The sequence below is a fragment of the Chaetodon trifascialis genome, chromosome 22 (genome assembly GCF_039877785.1).
Source record: "Chaetodon trifascialis isolate fChaTrf1 chromosome 22, fChaTrf1.hap1, whole genome shotgun sequence".
NCBI lineage: Eukaryota > Metazoa > Chordata > Actinopteri > Chaetodontiformes > Chaetodontidae > Chaetodon > Chaetodon trifascialis.
In genome coordinates this window covers 1,895,036-1,913,329 of record NC_092077.1, presented here as the reverse complement: position 1 = coordinate 1,913,329, position 18,294 = coordinate 1,895,036, and the positions used below count along the sequence as shown (strand labels likewise).

The following is an 18,294-nucleotide window of genomic DNA, read 5'->3' as shown; positions in this document are numbered from 1 at the left end:
AAGAGCATCCTGAGGGAAACCTGATTCCGCTCATAGTGGAAAAAGAGTTGCAATATGACTTGATGCGACGCTGAGAGAGTAATTTCAATGATGGCTGCCACAAATATTATCACCCTCCACTGCTTATTATAGTGTTCTTGGGCCCAAAGTCTTTTTGTAAAGTTCTGTTCATAAAGCAAAACATAAGCCATAAATGATCACATCTTTTGACTGACTTCATTCCTATTAATTATTACAAGTTCTACACTCATTTTTGGAACATATTGCGTGTCGATCTCTGTTTGCTGAAATAATACCATTTCAGTACAAGTGTTTGCATCCTGCCAGCACACTCCAAAACCTTCTAACTTCTTCATTTACTGATTAATATAAACTGAAAGAGATGGCCTTTAATTTCTGAGTCAAAATCCAATTTTAATACTACTTTTAATTACTTACTTACTTTTACTTGAACTAATAATTTGAATACTTTAATCCATAAATTCATACAATTCACACATGGTGCTTATTCTTAAATAAATATGCATTTAATCCTATAACCATATTGAAGTTGGGGAAGACACGGGCCCGAAGCTCACTTTAACCCCCAAAGCATGTTGGTTAATCTCGTCGTGGCGAAGGCTGCTGCGGTCCTCGGTTCACAGCCCTGCTGTTCAGTCCAGACTCCAGTCCGTCACGATCCACTCCTTTTCATCCTCCATCCCTTCTGTGAATGCAGCGCTGTGATTGGACGTTAGCTGCTTGTCAGGAAGAAAGAGCTGCTGTGTTGAGGCCGACAACTCAGACACCAACAGGACGTGGACGGTACTGGAGTATCTCCATGGAAGGGATTTATACTGTACTTCATTTTCGAAAGGTTTTTCTGTTAACTCGCTGAGTTTCCGCGGAGTCCTACCGAAGCTCCGTGCTCCTGCTGTCGCGGCCGCCGCGGTCCTGTTCTCCCCTCCGACCGTGTCGCTTCCTGCTGTTCTCACTGATCCAGACCCGCTGCTAGTAATGAGACTGAGAGGAGATTGACGGTGCTGTGTGGCGACGCAACCATAAACCCGTCTGAGACATGAGTCTTTCTCCAGTCCGGAGGAGACATAACGGCTAAGCTGTTGCTGCTGGCAGTCGGGGCGAACAGCTGAGGCTGCTGGACCGCTTCAACATCCCGATCGATCCCCAACTGCGTGGAACAAGTCGGCGGCGGGCCACTGTGACATTTTGCGCAAGAACTGTTATGACTGGTTTATAGACACCCATCTCCTTTTGAAGCAGTATCGTGGGCTTTATCGCTGAGGATTTATTGGATTAAGATCTTCTAAAAGAAGGAGTTTGAAGCCTCTGCATCAGGTGAGTGGCATCCGCAGTTGTTCACGTCTGACAAGCACGGCGACCTTACCTCCTCCTTCTAGCTTCTGTAAACCGCGTTCTCCCGCGACATTTTGGCACGACTTGTGTGGTTCTGACTTGTTATCGTAACCCAATTTAGTCCTTGTGCTTACATTTCCATTAAGGCCTCTCTCTCTCTCTCTCTCTCTCTCTCTCTCTCTCTCTCTCTCTCTCTCTCTCTCTCTGTGTGTGTGTGTGTGTGTGTGTGTGTGTGTGTGTGTGTGTGTGTGTGTGTTGATCCAGAATACAGGCAGCAACGCAGCAGATTTGGGGTCTGTATCATCCAAACCTAACGTACTGAAACCAGGGCAGAACAGTCATTTAATCCCCCCGTTCAAACAACACAAAATATACGAGGGCAAGAGGATTAACAGCACATGGGTTCGGCCGGTTGTCCTGTGAGTTTCCCAGCTGTCGCATTCTGACTCTCCGTGATAAGAAATGGTGAAAGGCAAAACGGCAAATCTTTCTGTCATTGTCCTTTACAAGTATCCCAATTCTTGTCCTTTCCCAGTCCTTGCGCGTGTCGTTAGTGAGCACACAGACGCATCAGCAGCCATAGGAACGATAGCGAGCTTAATGGCAACAGATGAGCACGAACACTGACAGTGGAACAGTGGGAATGAGAACAAGGAACAAGAAGTTAAATGAGAAAACAGAGTGGCTAACAAATTTTTCATTTACTACTACACTGCTCCTTTTAACAAGAAATTCAATAGTAAGTATACACATCACTTTAAACAACATTAAGTTGCATTCATACATAATATAATGTTACTACAAATTATTTATGTATGTATATACGTATAAATATACGTATGCACACACACACACACACACACACACACACACACACACACATACATACATATACACGTGTGTGTATGTATGTGTGTGTGTGTGTGTGTGTGTGTGTGTGTGTGTGTGTGTGTGTGTATATATATATAAGTGCTCTTTGTATATGATGGCTTTTGATGGCTGTCCTGTGAAGAGTATTTGTCTTCAAAATTTTAACTTTTTACTTTATCCTTATAGGCATTGAAATAGTCTCTGTAACATAATGAGGAGGAGCAAATAATCCTTTCAGTTTATTAGAAAAACCAAACCCACCACATTTGGAGATGCCAGGTTTTCACTGGACAGCATCTGTTTGTCCAGATTGACTTTAACTAAGTTATCATGGCTGCATCCACCTGATGCTCCTGAGCTGAGGCTGGACCAGACATTCAACTGTCCCAAAAAACACACTCCCAACATTACAAACTACATCATAGTGAGCCTTTAGTCTCAAAATGTCAAAAGTAATATGCCACTATATATTATTTATATAATTATACATAATGTATGAAGATCCTGGTCTGCTACCAATGATCATTGTCATTATCTGGGTTATTTAATCAATAAATTGATTCAGAATTAGTTGTATAAAATGTGAGAAAATAGGAGATTGTAAAATGCCATCAGTTTCCAAGAGCCTATGGTGATTTCTTTAGTTTCAGTTTGTTCAGTTCTTTAGCTTATTTTGTTAAGTTTACAACATAAAACAGAAAATCAGCAAATATGAGAAGCTGAAAAGAGTGAAGACTGTTTTCCATTGAAAAAGACTTTATTGATTCATTTTCTGACATATGGATTAATTGACAAATTGTCTTAAATCCACTTATTTTATTGGTGCAAAAAAATACAAAAATCCATATGAAATCAGTTTATAACTATATAAAAGGATGATGCCGAGCATCATCTGAATGACGAAGTACTTCCCATCATGTATGCCTGTTGCTGGCCTGAGTTACTTTTTGTATGCGTTAGTAATGTGTCAGAACATGGTGCATGATGTTGGTAATTGTCACTTTTTGCGCTGGTTTATTCAACTTCAACTTCAACTTCAAAGAACTTTATTTATCCGTTAGGAACTTCATTTGTGCAGAACATCAGTGCGTGTACAGTTCACATAACCAGAAACACAATACAATATACCACAATCAGTCAACAAATAGAATGATCAACCATCAATCAACAGTAAAAAATTGGAGAGAAGAAAATAAAGCCTGCAAGCACAATAAACACATATGATAAAAACAATTGTGGATAGGTATGATAAAAACAATTGTTAAAAATATAGTTAATAAATAAATAAATAAATAAATAAGAGCAATCTCTGGCCGAGTTAAAGGAGTGGAGTAAACAACCATATACATACATAAGTCAGGCGTTCATGAGCTGGATGGATGTGGGTACAAAGCTTGACATGGCTCTCTTAGTCCTGAATGCAAATGATCTGTATCTCAGACCTGAGGGTAGCAGACTAATGGCTGTGCAGTGTGTGAGTGATATCTGAGACTATGTGTGTACCTTTTAATTTAACCCTTCTGTTGTAAATGTGGATGAGTGATTCCTGCTCCAAACCGATTATTTTACTGCTCATTGTTATGATTTTGTTTAGTGGGTTGCGATGGATGTTAGATAGTGAACCGAACCAGGCTGATATGTTGAAGGTGACTACAGATTCAATGAAGCATTTGTAAAAAGCTGTCAGGACTGACTGATGAACCTGGAGTCTGCGAAGCTTTCTCAGGAAGAAGAGACGCTGCTGACATTTTGAAAAGATGGTTTCACTGTTTGATTGGAAGGTGAGTCTGTGATCAATTATTGTCCCGAGGTATCTGTATGACTCAACCCTCTCTACCAGCTGGTTGTTGAGTGACAGAGTGGGGATGATGGTGGGGTTCTTGCGGAAGTCGACAACCACTTCCTTAGTTTTTGAAGGGTTGAGATCGAGGCAGTTCCGCCTGCACCACTCTGCAAAAATGTCCATCTCAGACTGTAGCTGTCCTGGCGTGTTTGTGGTGTCCATGATCACAGTGTCATCAGAATATTTAATGTATGTTATGCCTGGGTTAGTGCTTCTGCAGTCATCGGTGTACAGAGTGTACAAGACAGGTGAGATTACAGAGCCCTGTGGGGCTCCTGTGGACCATTAACTCTGACCCTCTGTTGCCTGTCGGTCAGGAAAGAGAGGATCCAGAGGATCAGATGCGGGTTGACGTCCATCTGAAGTAGCTTACGTCCCATCAGGTGAGGTTGCACACTGTTAAAGGCGCTCGAGAAGTCCACAAACACCAGTCTGATGAATGACTTGGGCTTCTCAAGATGAGTGTAAGCACCATGCAACAGCGTCAGTACAGCATCATCCACACCCCTGTGTTGTTTGTATGCAAACTGAAGGGGGTCAGCATGCATACTGACCTCCTCCCGAAGCTGGGAAAGAATAAGCCTTTCAAAGCCTTTCATTACCAGAGATGTTAATGCTACTGGCCGATAGTCATTATCACAGGTGGGATTGCTCTTTTTGGCTACTGGACAAATGATGGAGGATTTCCAGAGCGACGGGATTGAATGTTCAGACAGGGAGCGGTTGAAGAGATGGCAAAAAACACCAGCCAGCTGACTGCAGCAGGACTTTAGCAGCCGCCCGCAGATCCGGTCGGGTCCTGGTGCTTTGTTTGGTTTAGTCCTCTTAAGCATGAGTTCTATCTCTACCTGTTGCAGCTCCGGGTTCACTTGGGTGGGTGTCATTGGAGTGAGCTCAGCTATCAGCTCCTTCCTCTCCTGTGAGAAGTCAGACTGGTCAAACCTGCAGTAGAATTGATTAAGGTCCTCTGCCATGTTGACAGGGTCCCTTGTCCCTGTATTTAATGATGCTGAATTGTTGGGGAGGCCCGCAAGTGTTTTAACGCCTTGCCAGGCGTCCCTGGCATTGCCTTCCTGAAAAAGTTTCTTGACCCTCTCCTTGTACCCTCTCTTGGCTACTTTTATTTCTTTATTCAATCTGCTTTGGATGAGTTTAGACTCAATTCTGTTCCCTGAGTTAAATTCTATTTTCTTTTCACTTAAAGTTTTTTTCAGGGCTTTTGTGATCCAGGGCTTGTTGTTAGAAAACACCTTTACAGTTTTTCTAGGGACAATCATTTCCTCACAGAAGGTGATATAGTGGGTAACCACCTCAGTGGCTTCCTCAAGGCTGCTCCCATCAGTGAGCACGTCCCAGTCTGTGCATTGGAAGCAGCCCTGTAGAGTCTCAACTGCATCTCCATCCCACCTTTTCACCAACTTCTTGGCCACGCCCTCTCTCTGCAGTTTTGTGCGATAGGCAGGGATCAGACGAACAGCATTATGGTCTGCAGTGCTAACAGGTGGTTTTTTGTATGCTTTTATATGCGTTCTTTATATTTCCATAACAGAGGTCGATTGTTACCTCTGGTAGTGCATGTGACATACTGTTGGTAGGTTGGAAGTGTCTTATTTAGCCTGCAGCCATTGAAATCCCCTAAAATGAGAACAGGGGAGTCTGGGGATGCACTTTCAATCTGGTGGACGCAGGCAGCTATAGCCTCTGACGCGCGTATGACGTTGCCAGAGGGAGGGATGTAAACAAGAACTAGAGCCAGCTGACCACACTCCCGGGGAAGATACTTGGGTCTGAATGACACAGCCAGCATCTCCAGATCAGGTGTACAACAAGAGTCTTTCACATCAGCAGTTCTGCCCCAGTCCTTATTCAAATACACACACAACCCGCCCCCATGTTTCTTCTGGCAACTCACAGTGTCCCGGTCCAATCTGAGCGGAGTATTGTTATTATTGTTTTAACTATTAGTGATATTGGTGATAACTACTAGTGTGGCTGTTAGATTTCTTAACCCCAGCTGTATTTCACGACTGTGTTTTAGAGTCATTATTGTCCAGTATAATGGACTGTATTTATCTGCTGTCTTGATAAAAGTAATGAGTAACAAGTCCCTTTTGAATTCAAGTAATTGTATTTGCACAATTTCTTTTGAAAACGTAATTAGTTACATTTCTAGTTACTGCCAAAAGCATTGGAATGACAATAACATTACTCCCAAAACGGGTAATGGCTCAGAATTAAACATTTATTTTCAGTACTATCACTAACATCAAACCATCCATCCCTCCATTTTCTATACCGACTATCCCTTTTTGGGGTTGTGGGAGGGCTGGAGCCTATCCCAGCTGTCAGCGGGCGAGAGGCGGGGTACACCCTGAACCGGTTGCCAGTCGATTGCAGAGCAACATATAGAGACAGACAACCATTCACGCTCACACTCATACCATACAATTTAGAGTCACCAATTAACCTAATGAGCATGTTTTTTGGTCTGTGGGAGGAAGCCGGAGTGCCCGGAGAGAACCCACGCATGCATGGGAAGAACATGCAAACTTCACACAGAAAGGCGGACCGGCAACCTTCTCCCTGTGAGGCACATGCACTACCTGCTGTGCCACGTGCCGCCCTAACATCAAATCACGTGTGTTAAAATACATATACCATCTATTAAACTATTTCTGTTGTCAGGTGTAATATCTAAATATATATAGAAATGCCAAGTTTGCACCAACAAAGAAACATAGCCATGCTGACATTACCATTTGAGACATAATCCTTACCCGCCAACTTCAATTTCACTGTGGAGAAACATGTCAATGAAACCAAGTTTTTACCTTTTACTTAATCTTGTCTTGACAGGAAAATATTTTTGCCCATAATATGCTCACCTGTGTGGGTGTTCACCTCAGAGAACCAATCATCTAGATTTAGATATGTGCATCCAATGAGTCAATAATCTTTAGACAATCAGAAGACAATCGTTATCTCAATCTGTCCCTGGATATGTAGTGTATCAGTATTATGTCTGTTTGTCTTCATTAATGAGTGAGGAGGCTGACTCTCAGGGGGATGCATGGTGGAACAGCAAACAAGTCTGATCTTTCCACTGCTTCATTGATTTCCCCATTCAAGCCTGGCAGCATTTAACAGCCACTTTTCATGTGATGTATTCATCACAAAGTAATTACTGTAGATATTTTGTAACTTAATGCCCCTACACTGGAGATCAGCTCACTGACACTAAAACTACAGCCATATGAGTGATGAAGCCAATAGAACATTTTGACCTCTACAGCTGGGGTGGAGAACCTTTTTCCTATCAAGGGCCATTTCAGTTTATATATCATCCTTTGTAAGCAGTGCCACACTTACCAACATATTCAGATGTCATAGGGGGGCTTTTGCTCTTGATCATCAAAAGTTAGTCTGAGGTAACTAATTATTTTAGTAAGGGCAGTTTCAGTGCTTTGTGTTCGAGTGCAATTCCTCCAGGATATTATTAGTTAATTTAGTAGTTAATTTAAACTGAAACTACATTTTCCAGTATCTTAGTGATGAATGGAGGGTTAGTTGCTTAGTGCATCACCATCAAGGTTGGGTTTCTTTAGTAATGACTTCACAGCAACTGTTTTGAAGGAATCTGGGAAGATGCCCATTTTCAGAGAAGTATTTAAAGTCTTCAGGACATGACTTGAAACTCTGTCAAACACGCCCTTAAAATGCTGAGTTGGGTTCAGTGGCAGTCTTGCAGAGCTAAGTTATTCTAATACAGGGGAATTTTCCCGTGGTTACATCTTGGGTTTAGAATACCAAGGTGCTTTCTACCAGCGTTGTACTTATTAGTGTAAGTCAGCCGTCACCCTGTCTCTTAGTTGAGAATCCAGTCTCTTCATGTACTCAACTGATAAATCAGAGAATTATAGAGTTCCGCTCCCTCTCTCTTGTCCACCTGAGCGATTTCACTCTCTCGCTCCGTCCCTCTTTTCCCCCAAGGAGTGCACTGTAAAAAAAACTGTAAAAACACTTACTGTACAATTATCCTATAGAGAATGTTAGTCAAAATATGAATGTCCTGATAAAACATCTCTAGAAAAATGTATAAATCTTGAATCTTGAAGAGTAAAACATAGCAGAAATACCTTACAATTACCCAATTTGAATGAATGCTGCTATTTTCATACAGTATTATTTGGTAAATTCATAGGATTATCCAGTCGACCCACAAGGATTCCCCATCAAAGTTTGCAGTATTTTAAGTAACTGAGCTGATGCTGCTGACAATGGGCCTGAGAGGGGAGTGAATTTTGGGAAGCCTGTACATGTGTGAGATGGCTTCTCTTCCGCTGTGTGCATTTATGTATGTGCATCTTCCTCCATTGTAGTGGTTTTCAAACTTTTTTGGAAGAACGCCCCTCTGCTCAATGCCCCTTGCGGCTGCTCTAACCTGTTAACACGGGCACCAAAATAAAAAGTGATAGGTTCCGCCTAGTGCTGTGTGATATTACGATATATGTCGTAGTGCGACAGAAAAATGTCTACTGTATGATATAATCCTTTATTGTTTATATTGTAATTCTAACATGTGGGCTGTGGTTAGCTTGGCTAATGTAACTGCAGCAATGCTACTGCTTTGCGGTAGAAGTTAAATGTCACCTGCAAGAACTCCTTTACGGCACTGCTAATGTTTTCAGCCATGTGTGCGAGAGCCAGCGGCAGCATGGACGTAGTGGATGCTGAACCAACAGAACCCAAAGAGGAATTGCTGCCGAAAAGGGGTCAGGAACTCCATTGTTTGGCACTGGTTTCTAGTCTAATCTTTTCTCTCACTTAAAGACACGGCATGAAGAACAGTACAGAGATAGCGTTAAAATGCGACAAACTACCAAAGTTAAACCACAAAGTGATGAAAAGAAAAACACACACCAAACGAGCCTGAAAGAGTTAATGTCCAAAGGCACTGTCTATGACAAGCAGTCCTGTAGACACCACGAAATTACAGATGCCATCTCTAAATTCATGTGTGTCGACATGGCTCCAGTATACACTGTGGAAAAGATATGTGTATATATATATATATATATATATATATATATATATATATATATATATAAGTGTGTGTGTGTGTGTGTGTGTGTGTACAGTCCCTGACAAAAGTCTTGTCGCTTGGGTACAGGTTGACCTTAAGTGCCCCTCAAATATGTTTCTAATCTTTTTTTTTTTTTTTTACAAGAAATGGTTAGTTTCAATCCCAACAGCTTTTGAAATAATGTTTTGGTGCCAAATCAAACTGCTGAAAAGTATTCTAATGTTTACAGCTTGGTAAAGCCCACTGAGTCAGTTTTTGCAAAGACAAAAGTCTTGTCGCCTTGTCATATGATGCACCCACTCCTAGATTACAACCTCACCTGTGATCAATCAGTGATCAATCAGTTAGTGGGTGTGTATAAAAAGAACCCAAAAGGTGGATTTCTTTGATGAAACTTCAATTGAATTACATCACAGCCACCGCAAATATTGCAGGAGACCTACTGGAGCCCGCATGGATCCGAGATTCACCCAGAAAACAGTTAAGTTTGGTGGCGGAAAAATCATGGTCTGGGGTTACATCCAGTATGGAGGTTTGCGAGATTTGCAGGGTGGAAGGCAACATCATTAGCCTCAAATATCAAGAAGTATTAGCTACCTCCTACATTCCCAACCATAAAAGGGGTCAAATTTTGCAGCAGGATGGTGCTCCATCGCACACTTCCATCTCTACATCAAAGTTCCTCAAGGTGAAGAAGATCAAGGTGCTACAGGACTGGCCAGCCCAGTCACCAGACATGAACATTATTGAGCATGTCTGGGGTAGAATGAAAGAGGAAGCATGTGTTACAGGCCTCACGTCTTGTGTGGCCAGTAGCAGGTGTGGTGTCCTGTTTTATACAGGAAAAGCAGAGACGTGAGACGATAGTTGAAGTAGTTCAGCAGGCTGTTCTCTGTCTTTAATAAACAGTTCATAAATCTCTCACACACTCCCCAACAAAAAGAAAATGGCTCCTGGCATTTTACCTTTAAATATTCCACAGTACTATATACTCCATACTCAACATTTCCTAACGTGTGGATGTGTGTGACCAATATGGCGATGGAATGTGGTAGGACAATGGAATAGGGTATGGTGTGAAGGGGTGTGGTTGCATGCCCCAAAGTGCCATGTTCGGTGCTTCAAAAACCTCCACACAACTGACTGACGGATGTGTCTGAATAGAAGGTTGGCCTAGCGTATTGTATGTGAACAATGTTGCTGGCCACCTATCTCGTGTGGACCTTCTGAATGTCTGTTCATCAGTGTTGGGGGTCAGGCCAGGGACAGCTGGTCTCTCCTCTGGATGAGGTCGCTCAGGTTCACTTCCATTCCTGGGCGGTGAGTTGGTGACATCTGGCCCCTCGACTCGTAGATGTTCCTCCTCTTCACTCTCACTGTTCAGCTCAACCATCTGGTGTCCACCTTGCTGTTCCAGTTAAGTTTCCTCTTGTTCTCTCAGAGTTCTTGCAGGTGTTTCTCTTATGTACATTGATTCTTTCTCCCTCACAGGTCGACCATGGTCAGCTGTTTGACTGAACCCAGTAGGAACTTGTGAACCTACCTGTATTCCCTTGAGTTTCTGAAGGGAATACAGGTAGGTTCACAAGTGGCTGTAGCATTATGTCTGTTGTCATTTCTCAGGTTGTATCGTAGCACATATTAGGAGCTCTCATCATCATCAGAACTGGTCTCACAGTGCAGTTGTGGTTCTGTCTTTTTGTGAGCTGTTTTCGGTCTTTTCCTCCTCTCTGATGATGGTTAATTTGCTTTTCAGTTGCAGGTAGGTCAATAAGTCAGTGACGAGATTACGATTACAGATTACGGTGCAGGACGTGTGATTTGCTCCCATCCATCTCTGAGATCACTTTGTAGACTGGATTGTCACTGATCTGTTCTTTCACCACATAGATGGTGTTCTCCCAGTAAGACCTCAACTTTCCAGGACCACCTCGCTCACTCAAGTTTCGTACTAGCACTCTATCTCCCTGCTGCAGCACGACTCCTCTTGTGTGTTGGTCATAATATTTCTTCCCACGAGCACCTGACTTTTTGCTGTTTTCAGAAGCAATCCTATAAGCTTCAGTCATGCGTTCAGCGCATTTCTCAGCACAGCCTCGTGCTGTCTGTGGTTCCTCATTGGCGGACATTCTGAATAGCAGGTCAATAGGCAAACGTGGGTGTCGACCAAAAAGAAGGAAGAAAGGCGAATACCCAGTTGATTCATGGCGTGTCGAGTTATATGCATGGACAATCTGAGGTAGGTAGTCCTTCCATCTTTCTTTCTTTTCCTCACTCAGGGTTCGCAGCATTTGCAACACTGTACGGTTGAACCGTTCAGCTGGGTTTCCCTGGGGATGATAAGGGGTTGTTCGGGAGTGTCCCACTCCGCTCAGTTGCTGCAGTGTCCGAAAGAGTTCATTTTCGAACTCGCGCCCTTGATCGTGGTGCAACTTAGAGGGGTAGCCAAATCTGGGAATGTAGTCATTGAAAATCCTCTCCGCTGCTGTTTTCCCAGACTTATTGCGGGTTGGATAGGCCTGTGCATACCTAGTAAAGTGGTCTACCACTACTAGGATGTACTGATAGCCTCCTCTACTTGGCTCTAAGTGCAGGTAGTCGATGGAAACGAGCTCCATTGGCGAGCTGGTGGTTATGCTGGACATTGGGGCTCGTATGTGTGTCACTGGCTTCTTTTGTTTTATGCATGGGCGCTGTCTGGTAACATAAGCTTCAATCTCTCGCTTCATGTAGGGCCAGTAGAATCTTTGTCTTGCTAAGCTGAGGACCCTTTCAGTCCCTACATGGCCCATGTCGTCATGGAGGTGCTTGAGGACCAAGGACTTAAAACTGGCAGGTAAGACTAGCTGGTGTCTCTCTCCTGTCTTACGGTAGAGAACCCCATCCTTGATGTGAAACTTCGTCCATTCATGCATCATCTTCTTGACAGTGCCTCTCATGCTACGTTTTAATTCATCTGTTGGTGTTTTGTTTGTCTCTTTCATGTTAAGGATTACGCTGATCTCTGGATCTGTTCTCTGAGCATTTTGTAGATCAGCCAGATCAATGGCTGGCAGGACTTCCCTGCTGCTTGGCTCAAGCTGCTCGCCCTGTGTCAGAGCCATGGCAGCAACCCAGGCTACATCTCCACGCTTGCCTGCTCCACAGCCTTCCCAGGTGGCAGCGACAGCCTCTCTGGGGAGCTGCTTTGTGCACTCTGTGACATATGTGGCAATGTCGAGGGGACATCTTGACAGAGTGTCGGCATCAACATTGATTTTGCCGGGTCGGTATCGACTGGTGTCCGTGATGGTATCTGTGCACCTTTTCCTTTTTGTCTCCCTTGCTTTCCCTGGGACTGCTCATCTTTGTTTCTTTTTGGTTGCAAGAGCTCATAGATTGGTGTTGCCATTCTGGAGAAATCTTGGATATATGAGCGGTAGTAACTCAAAAAGCCCACGATCCTCCGCACATCTCCAACGGTGGCAGGTGACTCATTTTTCAAGGAGTAGACTGCCTCCAGATCTTTGGGATCAATGCGCACGCCCTCAGCTGAGACCAAACGTCCCACATACTTCACTTCTCGTTTGAACAGGTCACATTTTGTGGGACGGAGCTTGACTCCGTGACTCTGAAGGGCTCTCAGGATCTTTCTCATCCCTTCAACGTGGTCCTCAAATGTCGTAGCACAGAATGTCATCCAAGTATGGAATGCAACACTCGTCTCGAAGGGGAGCAAGCATTTCTTCCATGCTGCGTTGAAATGCAGCAGGTGCGTTGGTCAGCCCGAAGGGTATCCGCACCCACTGGTAAAGACCCCAGGGGGTGATGAAAGCAGTTAGGTGGCGGGACCCCTCAGCGATGAACCCTTGGTGGTACGCCTTCCCTTGGTCTAGAATGGAAAACCAACTGTACCCACCCAAAGTGTCTGTGAGGTCTTGAATTCTAGGTAGAGGATGGCGATCAGGGACAGTGCGCTGGTTCAAGAGACGATAATCGATGCAGAGTCTGAGCGTCCCATCTTTCTTTCGCACACAGACCACTGGTGCTGAGTAAGGGGACTTGGATTTCACAATCCATGCTCTGGCCAGGAGATCCTCAATGTACTCCTTTACTTCCTTGCAAAGGGGTTTGGGGATGGAAGAGTACGATTTTTGGATGTGAGTACTGTCCTTGAGGGTGATGGACATTTCCAGGCTGGTTATACACCCCATATCATCATCATCTCGTGCAAATGCTCCAGACTCTTGTCGTAACATTTCTTTAACAACTTTCTGCTGATCCTCACTTAAGTGGGTAACATCGACAGGTGGGTCCCACTGCTGTACCGCATTACCCCCTTTGTCCTGCTGAGCTTCAGGTATTTCATCCCTGCCAACTCCCTGGACAACACTTGTGTTTGTTGGGTTCAGTTCATCAGTCTCTACAATCCTGGAAATAGGCTCAATGCTCCCAAGAGCAGTCTTGCAAGACAGAGTCACATCATGTTTGGTGTGGTTGCCAATGGGGACTCTCACATAAGGGACTTTAGCCTGACAGACCTGTAGGAGACTGTTGCCAACATCCAGCTGGTGTAACTGGGGATTGCTCTCACAGGGCTCGAAGAGCATAAGCGGGTTGGAGATGTCAAGTGTGGATGGGATTTTACACTTAACATGTCTGACCTGGCCAGCTGGAACGATCACATCATGCAATCCCACTTTCAGCACACCTTGACTGACACTGTGATCACTGGTGAGCTTTGTCTGGATGAAGTTGACCAATGCGGTGGCTTTGTCTTCCTGGAGATTCATGGCACCCCGAAGGAGACTCACAATGGTTGGTATGAGGTTTGCTTTCTCATTTGGCCCCAAGATCAGCTGTTCGATAACATTGAAACCAATCAGGGGGAGGTCCATGGGTACACTGCTCACCAGGAAGGGGACTTGTACTAATAGGTTGGGGTCACTGTTGTCTGGGAGAGTCACCATGGCTCCAACCCAACCGTCATATGGCAGGGATTGACCATTAACAGCCAGTACATTGAGAGCCTGTTGTCCTATGAGTTCAGCCAGTGGTCGCACCTTGTGATCTGGGAGATAAGTCTTTACCCACTGGCGCTCAAGGATACTCACTTGAGCTCCACTGTCCAATATACAATCCACTGCATAGCTGTTAATGTAGCACTTGACCTTACATCTCCTCCCCACCAACTGAGCTACTTTTTCTTTAGCTTCAGCCTCTGTGTTAGTGAGTGAGGGAGTCACACAGTTAGCTTTGATATAGGCCATCTCGTCTGTATGCGGCTCTGACTTAGTAGGGCACTGCTCTGTCCTCCTGTTTAGGGAGTGAACATTAGCAGATGACTGGGTGGTGTTTTCACCTTGGCCCCGTTTGAGACATCCTACTGCCCTGTGACCTGTCTGTCCACATGTGAAGCAGTGGTTGCACGAGCTAGCGCCTTTCTTGACACACTTCTTGACACACGCAGCCATATTGTTTCGAGTTTAGTTTGGGCTTTCGCTTGGTTTGGGTGCACTGACAAGGTTGTTGGTGTTCTGGGCTCTTAATGGCTGAGAGCGACTCTACCATTTTAGTCAGAGCATCCAATTTTGCACTCAGCTCTTCCATTGCTTTATTTTTGTTCTTTACCTCGTTGTCAGGTGATTTTTCAATGTCTTTGTCAGGCTCTAGCTGTGCAATGTGGGCATGGGTTACCTTTTGCCGCAGACAATGTCCAAGTCTTCTTTGTCTCTCACTCTCCTCGCTAGACACTTTGTTGACCTGTCTTATCAATGCTTCATCTACTCCCCTTTGTGGCAGAATTCAGGAACTGCACCTTTTATGGCGTTACAAAAACGCATTGCAAAATAAATTAAATTTGGCCCTTTTCACATATAAACACATAAAATATCCTTATAATTGTGACCATCCATTTGTAGGTGTCACACACGGAAGAAAAAAACCGAAGAATCTTAATGAATTCTGGGAGGCGTGTAAGACTGCTTTTTTTTGCTATTCCTGATGACTTCATCAATAAATTGTATGAATCATTGCCGAACCACATGGATGCAGTCCTTCAAGCTCACGGAAGTCATACAAGATATTAAATATGGATCTCACAGCACCACTACTTAATTCACTGATGATCTGCAACATATTTTTGTATTTGAAGTACATTATTTGTTCATTTTTCACATTACTCTCTGTTGGCGACAAAACTTTTGTCTTGCCAAAATCTGACCTTTCTGTGTTCATTAAATGATCAATCTTTCTTCAGTGAAGCAAATTTATTTTAGTATATTAAACATAATTTGGGAGGGTTTTAGCTTTCATATGAGCGATTTCTAAAACCAATGGATTAATTAAAAGTCAGGTTTTAAGCTGTTGTTTCTACAAAATGGAGTAACAAGACTTTTGTCAGGGACTGTATGTATGTGTGTGTGCGTATATATGTATATATTTATGTGTATATATGTGTGTGTGTGCGTGTGTGTGTGTTTTTTATAAATAAAAGGAGAAAAGATCAGAGGAATTGGCATTCATTTCATATGTGTATATAGTTTTAAGTTAAAATACTATATCGGGATATATATCGTTATCAGGATATAAAATTACCTATACCGGAATATAAATTTTTGTCCATATCGCACAGCACTAGTTCCACCACGCACATGCACCGCAGCTGCATCTGGAGTGTTCTGGGTCTGCTCTTGCTGTAAATTCGTAAACACTGCGTGATATTGTGAGACAAGGTATGGAAGACTATTAAAAATGCTGTGCTGGTGAATGTTACTGAAACGCCCCCCATTTTCTGCATAACGCAACCCTCTCAGCTTTTTTGCTCCTAGCGCCCCTCGACGTTCTCTGAACGCCCACTGGGGGGCGGCACCGCACCATTGAGAAATCGATCAGCTGGTAGGATTGTGATGTTTTGGTCCTCAGCAATGTCACAGTTTTCCTTTCTTGGATGATAAGGTTGGAAGGTGCCTTGCGTTGCTTGCCGTAGGACTAATTCTGTTGCTGTGAAGAAGTCAACTATTGATAAATTTTGTGGTCTGATGGCTAAGTTTAACCTTTTAGCTTGGGCACCTTGCTCTCATTTGGTAAATTCCTGTCTGTTGTGTTTCATCCAGTGTGGAATTATCTTTCTTTTGTCTCCAGGTGAGTTGTTTGTCTTTCCTTGGGTTGCTGGCGTGCGACTTTAGGCTTTGAATTTCTATGTCTTTCGTTGCTTCTGGTGTGTTGAGATAGCCATGCCTTCTCAATGAAATCAGTGACCTTCTCTAGTAGGGTTGGGCGGTAATCCGGTAATAAGGTATCCCGCGGTATCTAAAAATAGCAACGGTATCAGTTTCATTACCGTCATTTAAAAAAAAGTCTGCGCATATAGGTCTATAGGGGTCGAACATAATTGTAGCATCGTCATAACAAAAATGAAGTTCACTCCGTTCAATGTATCTGGTTAAATTTTTACTCGAGAAAGAGGTGACTGTGCAAAAGTATTCAATTCAATTCAATTTTATTTGTATAGCGCCAAATCACAACAGAAGTTATCTCAGGACACTTTCCATATAGAGCTGGTACAGACCAAGCTCTTTTATCTACAAAGAAATCAACAATTCCCCCATGAGCAAGCACTTGGCGACAGTGGCGAGGAAAAACTTCCTACATGCTAAAAAAAAAAAGAATCTGAGCAATTTCACAGATGTTTTAACACAGGTATGTCCAGGCGCTCATATGGGCGCATCTGGGCAGAGTACCGTTATCTCGTCCAAACATATGGAGAAACTCCTCTGTTGAAAACACCTTTTCAGCATTTTTTCGGCTTGCTATTGTTCTTAGCTCTCGTAAAAAGACGAATGCAAATAAAACAGTAAAATAACACTTCGGGCTGCTCAGCAGAGTCCTCTGTGAGCACTCTGCTCCTTCATGAGATGGAGTGGTGAAACTAACTGCGTAGTTATGCCGATCAATAGCTCAGCGACCCGCCCACATTCACCATAGAAACACACAATGACGATCCAGCAGGAAGTAACCTCAGAGAAAGGTTATTGCATGAAGAGCGCTCCCTCCATTCTAGAAATCCCCTCCTTTTTATGTAAACAAGCAGGAACTTCGTGATTGATCTCAAACTAACACAGAGTCATAGGAGGAGACATTAGCAGCATTTTTTCGGGCTGGAATATAACTCTTGACCACAAAACAGCAAAGGTAAGACAAACTGTATGATTTAGCAAAGTTTTTTTCTGCTACTCCTCGGCTGCTAGCTTGCTGAGTTTCCGTCGCATAGTGAGGAGGCAGACATCTTCGTGATCATCAGACTCTGTGCTTTCATATGATACCGGGCTTTTGTGGTTTATTTGAAGTGGTGAAATCAGCAGATGCCATAAGTTTGACGTGCGTGATTTTCATGTTTTCGTTACATGCGCATATAATTTTGTGCGGTATGAATTATGTTTCGTTTGGGAGGCAGTGCTTGGTAGAGGCTTTTAACTGAGTTTCTCACCGTCATTCTGGTATGCTACAAGTTAGGACTGGTGCTTCTTAGCGTGAGCATTGACCGTCTGAACTGCGCGCATGTCACGCTGCCCTGCAAAGTGATTTTTAATTAGTCACGATAAAATGTGGGGAAAGTTTGATGGTATCAAAATTTGGATACCGCCCAACTCTATTCTCTCGGACCACTGGGCAGATGTGATTTCAGATTGTGGAGTAACTTGTTGAATGTTTTATTCAAAGCTAGCTTCAATGGTGGAATGGAGTGTGACTCTGTCTTTCAGTATCTTAGTTTGTACCTTCATCTCTGCTCTGTATCTTTTCACCATGGAACCCAGACGAAGGCTGTCTGGTATCAGTCTGTGTTTTCAGTATCTCAGGTTAAACCGCAGGTGGTTTCAGTAGTCTGCACATTTTAGTACTTAAACACTCCTGCACCATTCTGAGGGTACCAAAATGCTCAGTTAGATGTCTGTAAAGATTCTCTGTCATCCAGGCCATGGTTATCTAAGGATGGTCAAATCTAGGGCAACTGCACTTGGTGGTAGAAACTTGTAAATGTTTCCCGTCTTATCCAACTAGATTACTTAGTTTTAGTGTTACATCTCATTACAGGTTTAAGAGAGTACAATTCTTGGGGTTTTGGCTCCTCATAGCAACAGCAGCAATAAAACAAAACAAACAAACA

At 43.4% G+C, this 18,294-nt stretch overlaps 1 protein-coding gene across 1 annotated transcript in view; it reads left to right on the top strand.

The window, feature by feature from the left end:
• Positions 1–710: 710 nt before the first annotated feature.
• Positions 711–18,294, top strand: part of large1 (LARGE xylosyl- and glucuronyltransferase 1) — a 203,605-nt gene continuing 186,021 nt past the window's right edge. The window contains exon 1 of the mRNA XM_070992582.1: positions 711–1,335. The gene's annotated coding sequence lies outside the window, so the exon portion shown is untranslated. The remainder of the gene's footprint in view (positions 1,336–18,294) is intronic.